Genomic DNA, 20,404 nt, shown 5'->3' with positions numbered 1-20,404 from the left:
CTGTGTGGGTTTCCCCCTCTATTGCCTTGACAACCAGAATCCCTCACAATAACAAACTGGTTAACATTTTTTTTTCTTCCTTGTTTTCCCTCTGTTGGATCTTACCTCACTTTCTCTACTCCTCACATTCCTTTTTGCAATGTCAATTCAGAGTTCTTGGACAGGCATGGAATACTAGGTAACAGACGATGATCATCATCTTTTAACCCTGTCAAAGCTAAGAGACTTTCAAAAGTGTAAAAAGTCTTACAAAACAAAGAATAATGCGGAATAACTTTACCATTTTTGTTGAATAAAAAGGTTATGAGACCATTAGGACAATAGTACGCAGGGCAATGAACAGTTTCTTTATCATGGGGAGTACATCTCAGCCTATGAAAGCTGTTGTATAATGTCATCTATGGCTCTGGGGAGCTTTGTGAAGTCAAATAACCCCTGATGATGTCATATTGATGTTGTCATGGCTTTCTTGGCTTCGGCTACCCATAGACTGTATATACGTAAGAAGTTGGCTTGTGGACTGCCGTTTTGAAGCCATGACTTAGGCTTTTTTCGCCGTCGCCATCTTGGATTACGGCAGTTACCATCTTGACTTTTTGCAGTGACCATATTTGGACTGCGAAGAAGAGACGTAGAGACGTCGTATAAGGCTCTGGTTGCAGTAGGGATCTCCGGTAGGTTGTTTGCTGCATCTTGTTTAAATATATATACAGGCCATATAGTATATAGGCCAATCATTTTTTTGTGGTTACTAAGGTGATCAAAGTGGTTGTAGGGAGATGTCAGGGGCTTCTGGTGATGCTAGGGGGGTTCTTAGTATTAACTAGGTATACTGAATGTATACATATATTAGTAACATAACATAAAATAACATTGGCAATCTGCAAGTCACAAAATAGAAGACATTACTTGTTTGTGCCATCAGGAAAATTTGCATTTGCAAAAGCGCTGAATATTTTGCTCAACATGTTTACTAATTGGAAATGATGTCACTACACTTTCAACAGAGCTTTTTGGCATGGTAGAGCACGGCAGACACAGCTGTAGCTAATACAATTGACTTCCAGTCAGCAAGCACAGTGCAATGTCTATTGCCAATGCTGGTCAGCTTGCCTAAATCAAACATAAAAACTACCACCACTAATACTTCTCCTGCACTATGACTGCAAATAAGTATGCCAACCACCCATAATCCACCCATCCTGAAGACTACCCACAATACCTGTAGCCAGCTGTAAAACCCTAATTAGCGTAGCATAGAAGTGCTAAAGCTTGTTAATGATGTGCTAATGTTAACTTAATGGTAACTAACTGAACAGTTTTTTTTGTATAAATGTAACGTTTTAAAAACCTTCTAAAAGGTCAGAAAATGCAAGTTAATTTTGGGATTTGCTGGAAGATAGGAAAAGCACATGTTTTGCTAAATAGTTAGCAATAGCAATATAGAGTCAATTATTTGATTTGATTAAAACCCAGCTGTTGGAAATTGTGTTTTGTTGCAGCAAGCATCTCAGTCTTGTCATTAGCTCAGTTTCTATTATCTCCATTACCTTTTCCTCTCCTCTTCCTTCTTTCCCACACTTTGTGCTGCCTGGCTCTGTCTATCTCTTGCTCTCCTTGTGTGCTGTGTTACATCATTTCTGCTTTCAGTGTGCGCTCTTACTTAGGTCAGTGCAATCTCAATTTTATCATCACACACACACACACACACACACACACACACCAACACACACACACACAGCTGGGCCTTAGCTCATTCTCCCTAGTGGACGACACTGGGTCACTCCCTCTGTGACTGTGTGTGTGTGTGTGTGTGTGTGTGTGTGTGTATGTATGTTATACTCCCTATGTGGTCAAAACAGTGTGATTTAGTGCAGTAACGTATGTATTTCCCCTCAGTGACAGCGTGTTGATAGAATTCTGAGAAGGCAGCAGTTGACCAAACCTCATGATCCTACACAGAGCCAGGCTGTCCATCTTTTCACAGCATTTTCTGCATTTTCACCAAGGAATGCTTGGATTTCAAGGTCGGCAAAGTTTAGGATTTTGTTTGTGCTCCATTTGCTTTTAATGAAATCAACATTATTGTAAACATACCAGGGTGGGAAGCTAAGACTCATTTTAAATGTCAGCCGGTGACAGGAAGCTACAAACTGACGCTTGAAACTTGTCGCTGCGTGACGTGCTACAAATCAAAGTTGAGCTGGTCTCAACCTTTTTCAGCGCTCCCATGATGCGGTGAAACATCGATTCATATGTTCATTATCCCGTTCCATCTAAGAAATGCCATTAGCCAGTTCGCAGTGCTATTTTTTGCAAAAAACAGACACGTGTTATTCCTTTTCAGGGTCATGGGGGACTAAATTAAGCAAACAGTAGGTAAATGGCAGAGAAAATGAAAATGAAATTCAATAATGCATTTCATATTTTGACAAAACATCTTTTTGGGGTTGAAATGTTCAACTGGACTGCAACACACTTGTATTCGGTGGATAAGCAGTGTATTGCAGGATGCTGCTGTTCATGCTTATTTGACAAAGTGGACATGAACAGTGGGGACTTGTCAAAACAGAGATGCAAAACTGTTTTGCTGGGAGCACCAATATAAACATAAAAGACGATTTTTTGCCACAACATATTTCAGTCTACCTTAAAACACGAAACCGCATCAACTCTCCGTCAAAGGAAAGTGCTTTCTTTTAAATGAACAATTGTTATTTAGAAAGACAAGGGGCTGTGTTTGTTGGGGCATATTGCTACAGGTAACAGTAAAACATTAAAGTTTGAAGGTTTAAAAGATACAAAAATACTCCACAGCAGTTTCAAAATAGTACGTGAGGCAAGATTTTACAATTCTGGAAAGTTATCACGGTCCAAAACAGTCAAAATATGGCATTCACGTTACAAAGTCATCTACCAGGAATGTGCGCTTGCAACGGTAGTTATAACACTTTTGGCCAGAAGACCCCATTGCTTTCTACCAACAGATGAATTTACAGAGGCTGATGAACTACAGGTGAAGCTGACAAAGAACAGGCGAACCTAATGAACATCCATCAGCCGAGTCAGGATATGTAGACTGAGACAAGGTGATGCCCTAAAATAGCAGTCTATGACCGTATTCAAACATACAGACATTCATACACAGAATCACTAACAAATGATTGGCCATGCTTGATTCAAACAGGGACCAGAGATTTACAAAAAGTTATTCAACATGTCAATCTGCAAAGCAACTTTTCTGCGTAGATTAACAGAAGTCAACGAGTGTGTATTTGTGTATTGTACATGTGTGTGTGTGTACGTGGACTATGCTACAAGCCCCAGCTGCATCTGACCACAATGGTAGTCCACACCTACCACAGTGCTGCAACAAGCCTGGTGCCCTTTACATCGAAGTCACCCTGCGGTTTAGCAATGGGGACGTGAACCTGTGCACTGCTGCAATAGATGGCAGATAAATGGCCCTCATCTGGAGCCCAAATCTGCAGATAAAGACGTCGTGATAAACATAAACACGGGCAGCTGTTTCTTACTAAAGGGGAAGTAAGAATTCATATTCTCACAAAATAATTCTCAGAGGTCACGTAAAAGGTTCTTGTGCAAAAGTTGGAAAAATAAAAATGAAATAGTTACATAATATCTAGTCTGTTTAAGTCACCGTTCTGTAAAAGCAGGTGGGACTTTAGGCAAAATGTGGTTGCTCTAATTTTAAGCGCATTTGTACTAGTTAATGTTAAAAAATGCCAAACTGGTTCACGTCTGCAAAACACCACGTGACATCTGAGTGATCTTCAATGGGGGGGGGGGGGGCACTGTAGGCTGAATTACAGTAAATGCAAGTACTTTCATTTATGAGGTAAACTGATCAAAGTTATCGTGTACATTGATACAGCGATGATAGTGTGTAGTAAGTCATTTTTCAGTAGTGCTATGATCTTTGTACAAGATCTATGATGACTTCCACATGTATCCATAAACATGTGCTTCAACACACTCTCACAGGCACACTTTCCTCTCGGTTTTCTGGTACAGCAATGGGGCAAGGGAACACCACTTCCCTCGCTGTGTGTCCCTTTACGTTTTTTTTAGACTGGGTCATAAGAGAAAATGGCTGCAGTGCTCATTGTTGAGTCGGTCTGATTCAGAATCCAGCTAGAATGTCCTACTGTGTTACAGTCACACGGAATTACAGTCACAGTCATAAAAAGAAAATACACTTTGACTTCCTATCACAAGTGCTGATTCAACTTGACGCGTTCCTGTTTAACACCCGGCTCAGTAGACAGTGAGAAGGAAACCCGGGGCCGGTTTCAGAAGCACTATGTACGTTACACTAGCCGACCGACTTCAGGTTGCTCTCAGATGAGTTTATGTGACTGTTGCATAAAGACAAAAAACTTCATTTTTGGCCTTATGATCTTGTAAATGCTGAAGCAGCTTGCATCTCTGAAGCATGAATTTTATCTGTGAATGTATACAAGCGCCCAAATTTATATAAATTACATCAAGTAAATAATATAATGCAAGATGTAATTACATCATGCATTTCAGCATTTGCTTTACATGCATAAAGCAAGACGTTTCTGTATTGTTAGCTTGTTTGTTACTGTACTTCGCAGTGGTGTACATATAAGCATTACTGCAGTGACACAGATCTCAACGCACTGCAAATTAAGACTAGAATCATGACTCATCCTTTCAAAATCAGCCTACTATCACCTGAAGAATATATCAAGGATTAGAGGACTTATGTCTCAACAGGATTTGGAAAAACTTGTCCATGCATTCATCTTCAGTAGACTGGACTCCTGTAACGGTGTGTTTACAGGTCTCTGTAAAAAGTCAATCTGAAAGCTGCAGCTGGAGTCCTCACTAAGATCAAGAAAGTGGATCACATCACTCCAGTTCTGAGGTCCTTACACTGGCTTCCTGTCTAACAAAGAATTGACTTTAAAATGCTGCTGTTGGTTTATAAAGCACTGAATGGTTTAGGGCCAAAATACATCTGTGATCTGCTGCTACCTTATGAACCATCCCGACCCCTTAGGTCGTCTGGGACCGGTCTACTTTCTGTTGCCAGAGTCACAACTAAACATGGAGAAGCAGCGTTCAGGTTTTCTGCTCCACATATCTGGAACAAAGTCCAGAAAGCTGCAGGTCTGCTGAGACCCTCAGCTCCTTTACATCAAGATTGAAGACTTTTCTGTTTGCTGCCTTTAATTGAACCAGATTCAAGGATATTAATCAATTTCCTGCATTTCTGCATTTTACTACTGTATTTTATTTCTTACACTGCGTTTTAGTGTTTTAATGAATATTCTTAATTGTTTTTAAATCTCCTTTTCTTTTGCCTTGTGTTTTGATGTTTTTGATGGTTTTATGTGAAGCACTTTGAATTGCCTTGTTGTTGAAATGTGCTATGCAAATAGACTTGCCTTGCCTTGCCTTACATCCAATTGGACGTTTTGTGCCAAATTTGAAGACATTCCCTTCAGGCTTTCATGAGACATCGCGTTCAACGAGACAGACGGACAACCATAATACATAATGCCTCCTGCCACGGCTGTCGCCGGCGCTGAGGCATTAAAAACACATGCAAATAGACACACCAGCAACGAAAAAGCATCTTCACCAATCTGACAGCACATGCGCAGTATTTAGAAAAAGTGCTGCAAATAGAGAACCGTGATGCAACCTGGGACACTTTTGTTGTTGCCATGGCGTATGAAGTTTTGGCTTAGTCTTCTTTTGCGGGGTTCACAGTCAGACCTTTGGACAGCCTGATAACGAGAATTATTTGAGCATTTTGGAGCTGATGGAGCAATTGTTAAAGCATGGGCTCTACACGAGAGAATGTGACAGCTTGAAATAGCGTTTTTGAGAGAGTGAATACTGAGCTACAAGCAACTGAAATTGACCTGTGTAATGACCAGCAGGGTCTTCATCGTTAATTTGACACTTTTAAAGGAAGCCGCAAAGAGCATGTCTCTGACAGTTTGTCAGTTCTATAAAGCAGACGCACAACAAGCGGGAAGACGATCCACAGATCGACATTGTGAACCGTCACGCTGGGTTCGGTTTCCGGAGCTTACGCGCAACTAGGGAACAAATACAACTGCCCTTCTGACGGAATTTACTGCTTTTATTCCCTAAAACTGACATCACCCTACGTGTGTACCAAACAATGCCAGTGAGTAATGCCAGTGGGGAGCGATCCTTCTCTAAGCTCGGCCTGTTTTAAGACTAGATTGCAGTCAGCCGTGCATCAGGAGAATCCATCTGGTGCTGAAGTTCACTGAGAGTGATAATCTTCAGGAACTGGACTTCAAGTTAATCAGGAATTGTGTTGCTTAAAAAACAGCCATATACAATTATTAAGGGCAAAGCCAGAGTTTAATTTCAATGCTTCTTCTTCTTATGATTATGATTATTATTATTAATAGTATTATTATATTGTCAGGTCATGTTTTCTTGATTAATGTCAAGTTGTCATAACAAAGACATCTCAAACAATGTCAACTTTGCATTAAAAATTGCCGCAGTCGTGAAATTCATGCACACTCCCTAATGTTCATGACCGTGTCAGTCTTATGAACACCCCTTCAAATAAAGAGTCACCAAAATGTGTGTTTACAGAGTGCAGATGATGACCTGTAGTGACTAATCAGCAACACGGACGGGGAGTTTCTTTAAACCGCTTTGTTTCGAATGCGCGTTTCCACTGACCCACAGGTGCAGGAATGCAACTGTAACCCAAAAAATACTCAAGCATGAAAATGGACTCATATGCTGCTCTTCATAAAAATCTGCCCGGGAGCTCAGAGAGACTGATAAAAAAAAAATCTCTGTGTAGATTCACGGCTAAAACTTGTGTGTTCACACAAAGACAGACACATGAGTGCGCAGTGTATTCGTCGGATTTATTAAGCTGCATGTACAACTGGTTCTGTTTTCTAAATCTCAATCATTATGGCACAAGACTAATTTCCACCCCCACACTGAAGCCATAAATGGATGTAGAAACCCCCTTAAACTCCATTTGCACATGTTTACTCGTACCCTCTGCACCACTCATTATCGCCGTGGTTTTCCGACAGCACCACAGCAGTCGTCCCCAGTGACCGGTACACGGTCTGAGGCTATTTGTAGTGTCCATACCACTAACATCAGAATCAGAATCAGCTTTATTGGCCATGTATGTGTATGCATACAAGGAATTTGACTCCGGTTTACACATTGCTCTCAACATACATTCACAAGTCTAGAATAAACAAGAAAAATAAAACAAGGACAACAAAAAAAGTAGAACAGATGGAAGTATAAACATTGAACAACTATGTACTATATATATATATATATATGAATCAGCCTCTCAATCCTCATTATTTAATGTCAGGAGTGTGATCTATAGTGCTCATTCTGAAACAGACTTCATCCAAAGTGCATTGCAAGTCTGTATAAAATGATAAAATAATTTACAGGGAAATAAATAAATAATGTAATTAAAAAGAATGCTAAAATTCCACCTTATTGTGTCATCAGCTCAGCTAAATCTGTCTGTGCTCCTGGTCTGAAGCCTGCTTGCAGTGCTAGCATTCTCACCAATCATTCTTCTTTTACAAATACCAGTGAGTGTACACATCTTGTTTTGCATATGCGTTGTTTATTGAAAAGGGGAAGGGTGGAGCTGCATTGAACTGCAATGACAGGGAGGTTTTGTCAGAAAAGGATTTTTAGGGGCATGTTTTTGGAAAAGGGATCGAATGATGAGTCAGGTGTGTGTCCTGATTTAACTTTCTACTGAAAGCTTCACAAAGCAACACAATCAGTCAAAGAGGCTTACAGCTTAAGCAGCTGGAGACAAGCCAAACTCTCGTTGTGTATCATAAGACTTTGTGCAACTTTTATCTCCCACAACAAATCATGAGGCACTGTGCTAAACCAAATCGACTGACTTGACAGTAAAAGGGGTGGCATGCAAGTACAAAAAGCACTCATAATCGAACACAGTCACGACTATGATTGGACAGGGTTCTTTGTTGTATGAGAAACACACTTTGTTTTTGATTTTTTTTTCTGCTCAGTTACTGTGTAAGATGTTCCACATGGAGCCCGATGGTGCCCTCCTCCCGTCTCCCTCTCCTTAATGTTCTTTCCCTACTCATACCACTCCAACAGGTGCCATATAAAGCCTCCTGGAACATACCAAAGAGCACCACCCCCCCTTCCCACCCACACGGCAGCTGGGCACAAAAGCTGTTTTATTGAGCGTCATTACCTCTGCACACTCCTGCAGACACACCATGGCATCCTGCCTGTGATAGAGCTTAGAAGGGGGTCAGGGGTGGTGGTAGGGAGGATTGTTGGCTAGAAGAGCTGGCAGGCCTCCACGGCTAATTCTTTAATGGAGTACTGCCGCAAGGTTGTAAACAGAGGGCAACCAGGAGGCAACCAGGAAGCAACCTTGAGGTCTGAAAAGTGAAGCAGAAGCAGAAGTGCCTTCACCAATTCTTATTGTATAGAAGTCTATGAGAAAATGACTCTACTTCTCTCTTGATTTATTACCTCAGTAAACATTGTAAACATGAGTTTATGGTCTCAATCTCTAGTTTCAAGTCTTCTTCAATACAGCATGATGTTCATTTAGTATTTGATGATCCCATTTAGATTAAAATACCCTAAAGGGCGGGGCTACCTTGTGAATGACAGGGCGCTACCGCCGTATACGGTGTCTCTAAGTCACTCTCCCGCAGTCCAAATATGGTCACTTCTGTTCACTGGTTGGAAAAAAACAAGATGGCATCAGCCAAACTTCAAGATGCAGCGGCCAAAATGACAAACTGGATGCTTTAAAACTGCATTCCACAAACCAATGGGTGAGGTCAAGACAACTACGTCCAAATATAACGTATAAATCGTATTATAATGATAATATATTTGTCTTTGTTTGATGAAAAGATTTGCCTGCAAATTTACTCCAAACCACAACATTTCATTCCCAGTTGGATGTTTGTCAGGTCAAAAACTATTGCAAGTCTACAGTTGGATTTATACCTGATGCAAGGGGTCAACAGGAGTCTTAATCTATATCACCAGGGGACTATAATCCCATACAAGGGCTGGGTAAATGCATTGAACAAAACAACCAGAATTGTCTTCAATCAAACAAAGATAAAACAGAAGTAATTGTTTGTGGTACCAAGGACGAACGATTGACAGTCAGCGCTCAGCTTCAATCACTGTTAAAAACCACAAACCAAGCCAGAAATCTAGGTGTAGTTATGGGTTCAGACCTCAACCTGAACAGCCATATCAAGACAATTACAAAATCAGCCTCCTATCACCTGAAGAATATATCAAGGATTAGAGGACTTATGTCTCAACATGATTTGGATAAACTTGTCCATGCATTTATCTTCAGTAGACTCGACTACTGTAACGTTGTGTTTACATGTGTCTGTAAAAAGTCAATCAGAACGCTGCAGCTCTGCTGAGACCCTCAGCTCCTTTAAATCAAGATTGAAGACTTTTCTGTTTGCTGCTGACTTTAATTGAACCAGATTCAAGGATATCAATCAATTTCCTGCATTTCTGCATTTTACTACTGTATTTTATTTCTTACGCTGCTTTTCAATGAATGTTCTTAATTGTTTTTAAATCTCCTTTTCTTTTGCCTTATGTTTTGATACTTTTAATGGTTTTATGTGAAGCACTTTGAATTGCCTTGTTGTTGAAATGTGCTATACAAATAAACCTGCCTTGCCTTGCCTTAATGTATTAATAAATGTCCGATCCAACCTTGCATATGAAATACGAAATTTCATATGCATCAGTAAAAAAAAAGAAGAAAAAAGCAGTCCAAGCTGACCAATGACCTGCTGATTGTATATGCTATAGGAAAAGTCAGGGGATTATAATTCATTCTCATGGGACCATATATATTTTATGCCAAATTCATGGCAAAACATTCAAAAGTCGTGGATACATTTCAGTCTAGACCAAAGTGGAGAATGACCAAATGATGCCATGCCATTCCCAGAGCTACACCACTTGTGTGGCTAAACACACATCAATGAGCCACACTGTTGCACTGGGTGATGTCCTTTCATTAGCATGATACACACACTGTAGTATATTTTAAGCCAGAACCGGAATACAACGTCCTGCAAACACGTTCCCATCCCAACTAGTCACATACTGACACTTGGTTTCTAACTTTCTAACCTCACTGGATAGCCCCGTGCGTCAGGACTGCTGGCAGGCCATTACATCCTCTCCACTCCCAAATTCTGGAGGTAGTCTCTGATAAACCCGCTCTGTTGGCATTGGCAGAGAAGATTTGGCAAATTTTTCATGGGCGCAACCCACATACTCAGCTCTGCTGCTCATCCCACAAATGCATGTTCCTTACAAATGTGGCACCATTTAAAAGGGAAATAAACAGGCTTTCCAACGGTGTAAGATTCATTGCCAAGAAGCATTGTTACAACAAAGAAATAATCTACCAAACACAAATTTCCTTACTTTTTGTGCTATGTTTATATACATACATATATTTTTTGCATTTCTTCCATGCCCAAAAAACTCCTTTTACTTTCACATGCTTTCCCTTCTCTCTCTCTCTCCATTCACTGTTTTGGATTGGGCCTGTAAAAATATCTGAGACTCAAGAGGCATGTGTGTATATTTCTGGGTTGCTCACCCACTCAAATCCTTAATCGAGAAAGGTGCTTTTTATTTTGTCAGCAGTCATGGAAAAGCTTCAATTATAAACCACTGGGAACTGCACTGATGGAGGTAAAACATGGCAATGCATGCTCCCAACTGCTGCACAATGCTATTTAAAACCAGAATCCAAGAACTTTGATCAGCTTGCGATAGACAACGGTATTTAATGACTGCTGTGTTGTATCAGTCATTAGTTGACAGAAGCAAAACTATGACTATAACTAACTATAACTATGACTTAAAAATGGGGAGAACGGTCACATGGTAACATCTCTACACCTCTATATCCAGCCCACTCTTTTGAAGTAATTCCGCACACAATAAAAACACTTGCTTTTTGTGTGTTATTTTATTTGCATACCATGTAGTTTGTACTGATTTTATTTCAACAGGGACATTTTTCTACCATTTTCATTTTAACTTAGAGATATATCCATACCAACTTCACTATGGCCCAATTCCAAATGTCCACACTCACAGACTTTGAGGAGTGTTTCACAAATCTCTGAGGGCTTCAGGTTCTTCTACTGTCAGATTGTCGAGGGCCCTCTCACAGACATTTCGAGCCCTCTATGCACACTGGGATTGGGCCTAGGATGCAACAGGAAGTGAGTGACTGCTCCTGTTTCTTTACCTGTTCCTAGCTCTCAGCTGTTGCTCAACTATGTGACTACAATGTATTACTGCAATAAATGATGTTCCAAACTTGAAAAAAAACAACGCTTTAATAACTTATATTTGAGAGCATATTTTGAGAGCATTTCCTGATATTAAAAAAAGATTGAAAAAACAAGGATAGGAGATAAAGAGGGAAGGGCATGTGAGAAAGAGGGAACTCCCACAGAGAATTCCATTTTCCAAACAGCAACTCTCTTTTTTAGATAGACAACAGCCTTGGTCCAGGTCTGTAACAAACATGGAAAAAAAAATCCTGCAAAGGTCTCCTCCCATAAACCATCGGTCATCTGCGAAAACAAAACCCAAACAGAGAGGACAAAGCAAAACACTCCAGGCTTGACACACACTTAATAAATGAAACACTGGATAATTACGAAATTAGGCCTCAGCCAAGACTGAGACCCCTTTTTTAAAAACACAGTTAATCGCACTCCTTTATCCATTGGATAGATGTATCTTTGTTTTGGCTCAGAGATTGTGTTTTAGGCTTTCATCACACGTGCGTCACAGCTCCCTGCAACTCTCTTAATCTTTCCCTGTACTCCTGGCAGCACCCAGAGGTGCTTTTCCCTAATTTAGAACTTGGATGGCAGAGAGGGGGAAGCAGGCTGGCACTGGAACCGTATAATAAAATGACCTCACAAACTCACACATGTAACGCATACACACACACACACGGCTGGCACCACAGCTCCTGGATTTCCCCCCTTTTCTATAATTGCGTTCGCCTGGGACCTGCAGTGATTTCTGAGCATCAGCCACTGGAAGTAGACAAGTAATCACGGCGGGGCCGGCTGATGAGAGATGTGCACGGAGCAACGCTCCACTGTGACGCCTGCAGCTTTTAACGCTCCTGACACCGAGCCAAGCGTGGCTGGATTCCATCCAGCTCTCTTTGTATTGTTAGATTACAGCGGGGCCAGCCAACGTTAGACGGCCACACACAAAAACACACAGGAACATACGCATTTCGAAAGTAAAGAGAAAGACACGTGCGCGTACATGTGAAGAAAAAGGGGATGTGTGGAAAAAGCTTAACTCACATAAGGCTAATGTAAGATATACCAGTATATAGTCAACAGATTGGATCTGTGACAAAAATCTCTATGGAACAGCATTACAGAAGTACTGTATATTATTAGCTGGGCGCACTAATAAGAAAGAGGCTACATAAAGAGAGCTCATAGAAACACAGTAGTTGTGCTTCCCCATCCTATACAAAATGTTCTAAAGACTTTCTTGTGAGTGCAAATCTGTGTGTAAACAGATTCCTTTTCGGTCATCAGAGGATGTTCAATTTTATTAAGACATGAATTCAAGAGAGATTTGAAAAACAGCACACCTACTACAAGAGACCCTGTGCACAAATGTGTTGACACCTGGCTTGCATTCAGCCATATAAATGACAAACTGTGTGTTGCAAGATGTGTGTGAGTGTTTGTTGTTAACACTCTTGTTCAGTCAGAAGTGTGAATAAGACATTCAGCAAGATTTTGTCATTGCAAATGGAATGACTCAGAATGTGAAAGGTAACTGATTAAAAGGACTGGATGTTTTATCAGTTTGTCTGTAACTTTAGCTCAACATCAGTGGCACGCTCTAAGCTTATTGATTGGATGTTTGCTACAGGAATGAACCTTTGGAGTTATAGTTTATTTCTCTACTTCAGTTTTTAAGTCCGCAGGCTTTCACCTTTGACTTTTAATCTACAAAGCAGATATTGTACTGATGATTCAAACAGAGTGAATCATGTCAGTTTCATGCTCATCCAAACTGCGAGCTTTAACTGTCTGTGACCTAACATTGCTTTTGAAAATCAAAGAGACCTCCCTCTTCAAACTGTATAGAGTCCAACTCAGTCAATGGCAGACATTGAAACCACTGTGTTTCAGCTACATTTTATACACATAGACTTCCAGTGCTGGGATTTGAAAATCATCAAGTTTAGAGTAAATTGAATTGTGTGAACAGGCTCCTTACATGTCTTCCAGTGCAAAGTAAAGTGACTCTCTGCCGGCAGGAAGAATGTTGGCATTTTATGTTTCTGCTAACCACGGCTACGTTGAACGTGCACGTTTTTGTGTTTGGGCAGAGCAACTGACGTAGTTTATGGAGCGACCGTTATTGAAAGTAACATGGTATAATAACAAGTATAAAGAGCAAAGAAGTACACTGAGGGCAGCTGGGAGGGCTGGTGAATGGATCAAACTAGCACAGGACTTTCACTTAGTGATCCGCTGGAACGTTGAGTTCACGCTTACATTGTTGCGTAACGCTAAGGGCAGTTGTTGCACATTTACGCTAGTTACGTTGTTACAGGATTTGCTTTGCTTTATCTTGACACAAACCATGATCTATTTTCTAACCTCAACCAAGTAATTTTGTGGCCTAAACCTAACCAATCATTTCACAACATTAACCATGTGTCATTGTGCGTTTCTGCAACAAGGCTGATATGAAACATGAACCGTTTCAGAAACGTTGACATTCAACGTATCCTGTTGGTTTGCAGAAACGTACAATGGCTACATTTATTTCTGGCGAGTGGGTTGCGATTGCACTGGAACACTAAGGTGAAATTACATCTGCTGATGAAACATTCCTCTGAAGTGGATGAGGAACGCAAGAGTGTGCAAATTCAGTTGAATCCTCTGAACACACATACTGTAATACACAGTGGAGCAGTGGTTTCATCAGTTCACACTGATATGTGTCATGCAAGCTGATAGTGAACGGTTCCTGGAATATCTGCTGCATAGACTCAAAGATTACGTTAAACACTTCATATGTGTGGAATAGATTCTCTATGGCAACAGGGCAGATGGGAATTAGAGAAGCTTTCCAGTGAAGTTCACCAGTCGTGCTGAAGATCTGGATGGAGGTGATGTGCGGTGACTGAGTCAGAAGTGGGAATAGAGTGTAAATGAATAGAGTAAGCATCCTCTTCTTTTCGTTTCACTGAAGCGTGACGGTTATATGACAGTTTCCCATTTCTTTACACAGTCCTTTGCATTTTTATTGAACACTGCAAGTAAGTAAGTAAGTAAGCATGGAGATAGACTTCCTGATTGAACTTTTGCTAAGCTTTGTTTAATCTGTGCACAAACAGAAATGTAAAAACACAAGACAAGATGCAAAATACCCACCTTGAATCTAGCCCCCTCAACCACCGCTGCGCTCTCTTACTCTGTCTGGCTCGTTGAGCTGGGGCCAACTTTGAATGCTGTTTGTTAACACCAACCGACAAAAGTAACATATTATACCTTTAAATGCCAGAGACATTATCACTATTCATTTAAAAAGGCTCAAACTGACTTCTCAAAGTGCTTTACAATTTAGGATATCATTTAGATATCATTAACAGAGAAATAATGTCTCAAGTGTAAATAAAAAGAATGATAAAATTCCCCAAATAATCATTCAAGTTTAACTATATAAATGTGCCTTTAATTTACATTGATCCCCGTGTAGACTTACAAAACAATAAGATAAGTGAAATCGACCAACAACCTAAACAGCCAGGTTATGTGTCTCCCCTTATATCTTTTAAGGGCCTTGCTTAAAAGCACTTCAGCGGTGGTAATGAGGGAGGAACAACTTCGGCTCTTTCACTTTCCCCACTTGGAAATCAGGAGTTCAGGAAATCAGGAATTCGCTAGCTACCAGTCGCCAGTCTGCTTTAGATATATATTTACATGTACACACGCAGTAGGCATTTATCCGTTTAACCAATCTCAAAATAAATCTAAATATCTTTTCAAAGCTTAGGGATCAAATGAGCAGTCAACATGAGTAAGTCTCTAGTTTGATCATGAACTGTGCTGCCATGCTGTTGACTAATATACAGTCTCACATTACAGCATGAAGCCATATGAACGCAGCTGTGGGGATGGGTTGTGTTAGAGGCCCTCACGTTAAAGCGTGTTAGATCAGTGACACAAACAAAGAGACGGAAACAAAATAATCTTATTGTCACAATAACTTTCAAATGTTTTAACTGTACAAACAGAAAATGAATCAGTGTTAATAAGACAAAAGAGAAGTTGTGAGTAATGTAACTGAGAACACAACACACATAGAGAGACATGTCAACTCTGACCATCAGCAGAGCAGCCCCTCTCCTTTTATACCCACCCCTAAAATAAGAGCTCCCTGATTGGCCGAGACACAGTTCTCACTGAATCACACCCAACCAATTAGAGAGTAGCACTTCCTGTTCTGCAAAAGATGTTTCCTGTTGATAGTCGAATGGCGCTGTGTGTGTGTGTGTGTATGTGTGTGTATGTGTGTGTGTCTACTTGTGGGGGTCTGTGTAGCGGTAGGTTGGCGTGCTGGTGTGTGTGTTTCTGTGTGTGTGTGTGTGTGTGTGTGTGTGTAATCAGTGTTTTGGTTGGAAAGTAAACAGAGAAGTGAGGAGTACAGCTCATGTGCTGCAGCATATCTCACTGTCCTGTAGTAACCCTGACACTGGCCTCCGCATGACTGAATTATACTGAACCTGAAACTCCAAAGCCATGAGATGTCATATTTTGTAACCATATCTTTTTTATCTAGTTTAGAGAAGGAAGTTTGGAATGTACTTCTTAGCAAAGAAACCCGATTGACACATGTACATTTCTGCTAAAGAAACTGGATTAATCCGACTTTATAAACTTTCCTGGATTACCAATTTTGCAAAGCAAGTCCCAAGCCTCTTGGCTTGTTAAATTGTGCTCCCCCCCTTTAACCTACAGAAAGAAGATCACGGAATTCCTGGATTCTTTAAGTCAACTTTCCCTTTTCCCACCACCGCCAGACGAGGATCAGCTCGCCGTTTAACTCGCCGATACAGAGCTGTAAGCTTTTGTTTAACTGTACTGTTGTGATAGTGTTGTTCCACGCTGCTGTGCTTTGTTGTGTTTTAAATCCGCCACCGCGAGTAAAGTCGGTAAACTGTACTTTATTAAAGGTCCAGGGCTGTGGCTGCCCAGTAGTGTGATAAAGTTATCGTTGCTGTACTCTGCTTTGTTTTGAGTGCTTTCTTCTTCTTTTCTCCTTCTTTTCAAACTAACCAACACACACACGTATACACAATCCCACACACACATACGCTGTTACGCATTTTTCACACATGTTACATGTGGCAGCCTCTATTGTGTATCTTATTCCGCCGTTAAATAATCGCCGCCTCGCCACCATTGTGGAGTATTGTGTGACGTGACCAAGTTTTATGAGATTAAGTCTTGCGTGGCGTAATCACTTACAAGACTACGTCCGCCATTTTTCTCTGTTTCTCTCTCCTCCTCCCCCTCCACACACACACGTGATTGTTTGTTGCTTATAGGTAGTATGCATGTAGTTGTATAATAGATGTTTGTTGATTTATATTATTAGTTTTAATCAATATTGTATAAGTAAAACAAAATGAAAGAGTAGTTTCTGTGATTATTCTGTGCATATGTGTTGTAATAATAGCTGAATGTAAAAGTCTGTGCTCAAACTCAAACCTCCACTGTTCACTCTGAATGTGGAATAGCACTTTGACTATTAAAGTTGGGAGTGAACACCAATTTTGAGACTAAATCCACAGTTTGGTTATTGTTCCCTGATCACAGGGTGGTGCCCCGTTATTGTTAATATTTGTTTATCATATTATTGATATTAATAATTGTATTAATATCAATTAAGATCCCAACAAAAGTCACTGTGAAACAGTAACAAGAGCATATTTTATAGCGGGACATATTTCGGAGAAGGAGAGGGAGGAGTATAAATCAGTGAACATATAGCAACTGAACCCTCAGGGTGGAACACAGCACGACCAAAGGTCAAAAGGGTCGACTTTACGTTGACAGGAAAAACTGCAATAAACTGCATTTGGATTGACAGTCTGGTTGATCTGCCCTCAGAGTGCGGGAGGTGTGGGCGGGCCGTAGTGGCCTCACCATGCAATGTGTTTGCACCCTCAGGAGAACCGGTGGCGTTTGGAGCGGGACATCACCCGCTGGAAAGTTGTCTCACCCACATTGCTAGACCATGAGGAGGAGGACAAGAGAGAAATGGAAAGGAAGACCTCAGTCACACTCTTTTGGATTTTTTCCAAAACACACATCTCCTACTGTTATGTTCCTCTTCAAGCTACTATGACCTAAAGCTAATGGTCAATTGTGGTTTTGTATGATGGGAGGGGTCAGCCTGTTGCAGAATCATATATCATTCAGATACATTTATGTAAACAATGCAATTTTTTTTAATGCTTTAAAGGAAGAGAAAAGAAAATGTATATTTTATCAGTACCAAGGGGCAACTGAACACTTAATACAGGCACACGGTAAATTAATTTGGAAAATGTAATTCATTCATGGTGATCTATTCACATTTGGCAAATTTGGTTATGGAGATAGAGTGCTTGCACATGTCCATGTGGCCACACAAAGGCAAATGGAAAGGAGGGGCTCACTTCCATAGGGAACATGGTCTTTTTAGTGAATGCCAATGTATATATATATATATATATATATATATATATATATAGGGTTTACAGAGAATGGTCCGAAAAAGAGAAAATATCCAGTGAGTGCCTTGTTGATGTCAGAGGTCAGGAGAATGAGCAGAGTGGATGGAGATGATAGAAAGGCAACAGCAACTCAAATAACTACTCGTTACAACCAAGGTCTGCAGAACACCATCTCTGAACGCACAACACGTGGAACCTTGAAGCAGACGGGCTACGGCAGCAGAAGACCACACCGGGTAACACTCCTGTCAGCTAACAACAGGAAACTGAGGCTACAATTCACACAGGCTCACCAACATAACAATAGAAGATTGGAAAAACGTTGCCTGGTCTGATGAGTCTCCATTTCAGATGGTCGGGTCAGAATTTGGTGTAAACAACTTGAAAGCATGGATCCATCCTGCCTTGTATGTTCAGGCTGCTGGTGGTGGTGTAATGGTGGGGGCATATTTTATTGGCACACTTTGGGCTCCTTAATACCAACTGAGCATTGTTTAAACGCCACGGCCTACCTGAGTATTGTTGCTGACCATGTCCATCCCTTTGTGACCACAGTGGACCCATCTTCAGCAGGATAATACACCACGTCACAAAGCTCAAATCATCTCAAACTGGTTTCTTGAACATGAACATGAGTTCACTGTACTCCAATGGCCTCCACAGTCACCACATCTCAATCCAACAGAGCAGCTTTGGGATGTGGTGGAACGGGAGATTAGCATCATGATGTGCAGCCGACAAATCTGCAGCAACTGCGTGATGCTTTCTTCAAGTTATTCATGTCTGTTAAACTCCTCATGAACATGAAGTTATTGTTCTGGCCTCTGTACATTTCTGCCTAATAGCTGAAATAATGCTTTAAATATTACAATTGCTATTTATACTGGTGTTGGTGTGGTTGCTTCACCGTACTAAAGTTTGTCCAAAACTTCATGTCCTTTAGAGAAAGAACAACACAGCAGGGGTTACCGCTTTGCTTACTGGCCTGTTTCAGATCAGTCTGTGTGCTCATTCAAATTGGTCTCGTGTCTCTCCGTTATAATGCACAAATTACATCACATTTTTCCAAAAGTTTAAATTCTCTAGTGCCAGCCCAGGTTAAATTAGAATTTACAGGCAAAATATCAGCATATTGTAGGGTCTATATTATACTCTAACATACCTTATACTGCTATCTCTTCATGTTCCTTGGTTGTAACTAACACACACTTTTTTATTTTCTCTACAAGGTCTCTCTCTGCACACCCACATTTACACTTTTCATCTCTCTTTACACACACACATGCGGTACACTTCAACACACTGTCTGTCTGCTAGGTTCTTTATTAATTTTAGATAATGGCGGTTTATTAAAGGCAAATGCCAGAATATAAGATGAATGTGCTTAAAATCCTTGCCTGAACTCCATTCTTGATCCGGGAAACAAACAATGCATTCTTGCAGGAAACATTACATTAGAGTAATTTAGCAGATGCTTTTATCCAAAGCGACTTACAATTCAGATTCTATCACAATCACAGTGAGCAATCACAGTGAGCACAGCTACGGGAACAATTTTGAGGTGAAGAGTCTTGCTCAAGGACACATCGACATGCGACTAGTGGAGCCTGAGCCGGGGATCGAGCCACCGATCTTCTGATTGAAGGACGGCCCTGCTACAGTCACTTCGCCACAGTTGCCACTCAGAGAAGAGGTTCCGTTCACGCCCAAATGATTCTTTCCATGTTCATACAGCTGCAAGGAACCGTCTTTAGCCCAAATGAATGGCCCCATGGACATCCATTCTTTTATTGTCCATCTCTGTGTCTTGGAGAGTATCAGGACCTTTATACTACATTGGGCATCTACATTGATGGACACAAATCTTGAGCTGCATGCAGATGTCTTGAGGCCAAAATAAGACAGGACAAGGCAAGTCCAGGTAAAACTGATTTTGTCCTGTATTTCCTGCCACAAGTGGAGCAAAAACATAGACGCTGAATACATTTCCATAGCATAGTTACATTACAGTTACTGATTTGTATATATTACTGTATCATACCTGCAAACTTGTCGCTTTATATATGTCATCCACGTGAATCGTGTAGATCCGTAGAGTTTCTTTGGGGGGGGTCATCTGGCCAGCCAGCGTTTCTCAGGTTAGAGTGAGACGAGTAGAAAAAGCAATAAAACATCTTTGATGTGACGTGTCGAGTCTTGGCCAATCAACGTTAAGATGTCTACAGCGTCTTCATTTCCCTCCGTTCAAGTTTAAGTTACGTTATGTACCGTTACAGTTCAGACTTGCTGGGTTAAGGATAACATCCACTGCATGCGGAACTTTGTCGACTGTTAACGTTCATCATTATCACGCAATGAAAGTGAGGGCCAGCATGTCGGGTGAGGTGGGATCCCGACCCCCCGCTGCGAATCGGTGCAAATCGGTCGTCCGACCTGGGTATAGGGGCGCTGGGTATAGGGGCGCTGGGTATAGGGGCGCTGGGTATAGGGGCGCTGGGT

The sequence above is a fragment of the Pholis gunnellus genome (assembly GCF_910591455.1).
Source record: "Pholis gunnellus genome assembly, chromosome: 4".
NCBI classification, from domain to species: Eukaryota; Metazoa; Chordata; class Actinopteri; order Perciformes; family Pholidae; genus Pholis; species Pholis gunnellus.
The sequence above is the reverse complement of the archived record's forward strand: the minus strand, read 5'-3'. Positions refer to the sequence as shown.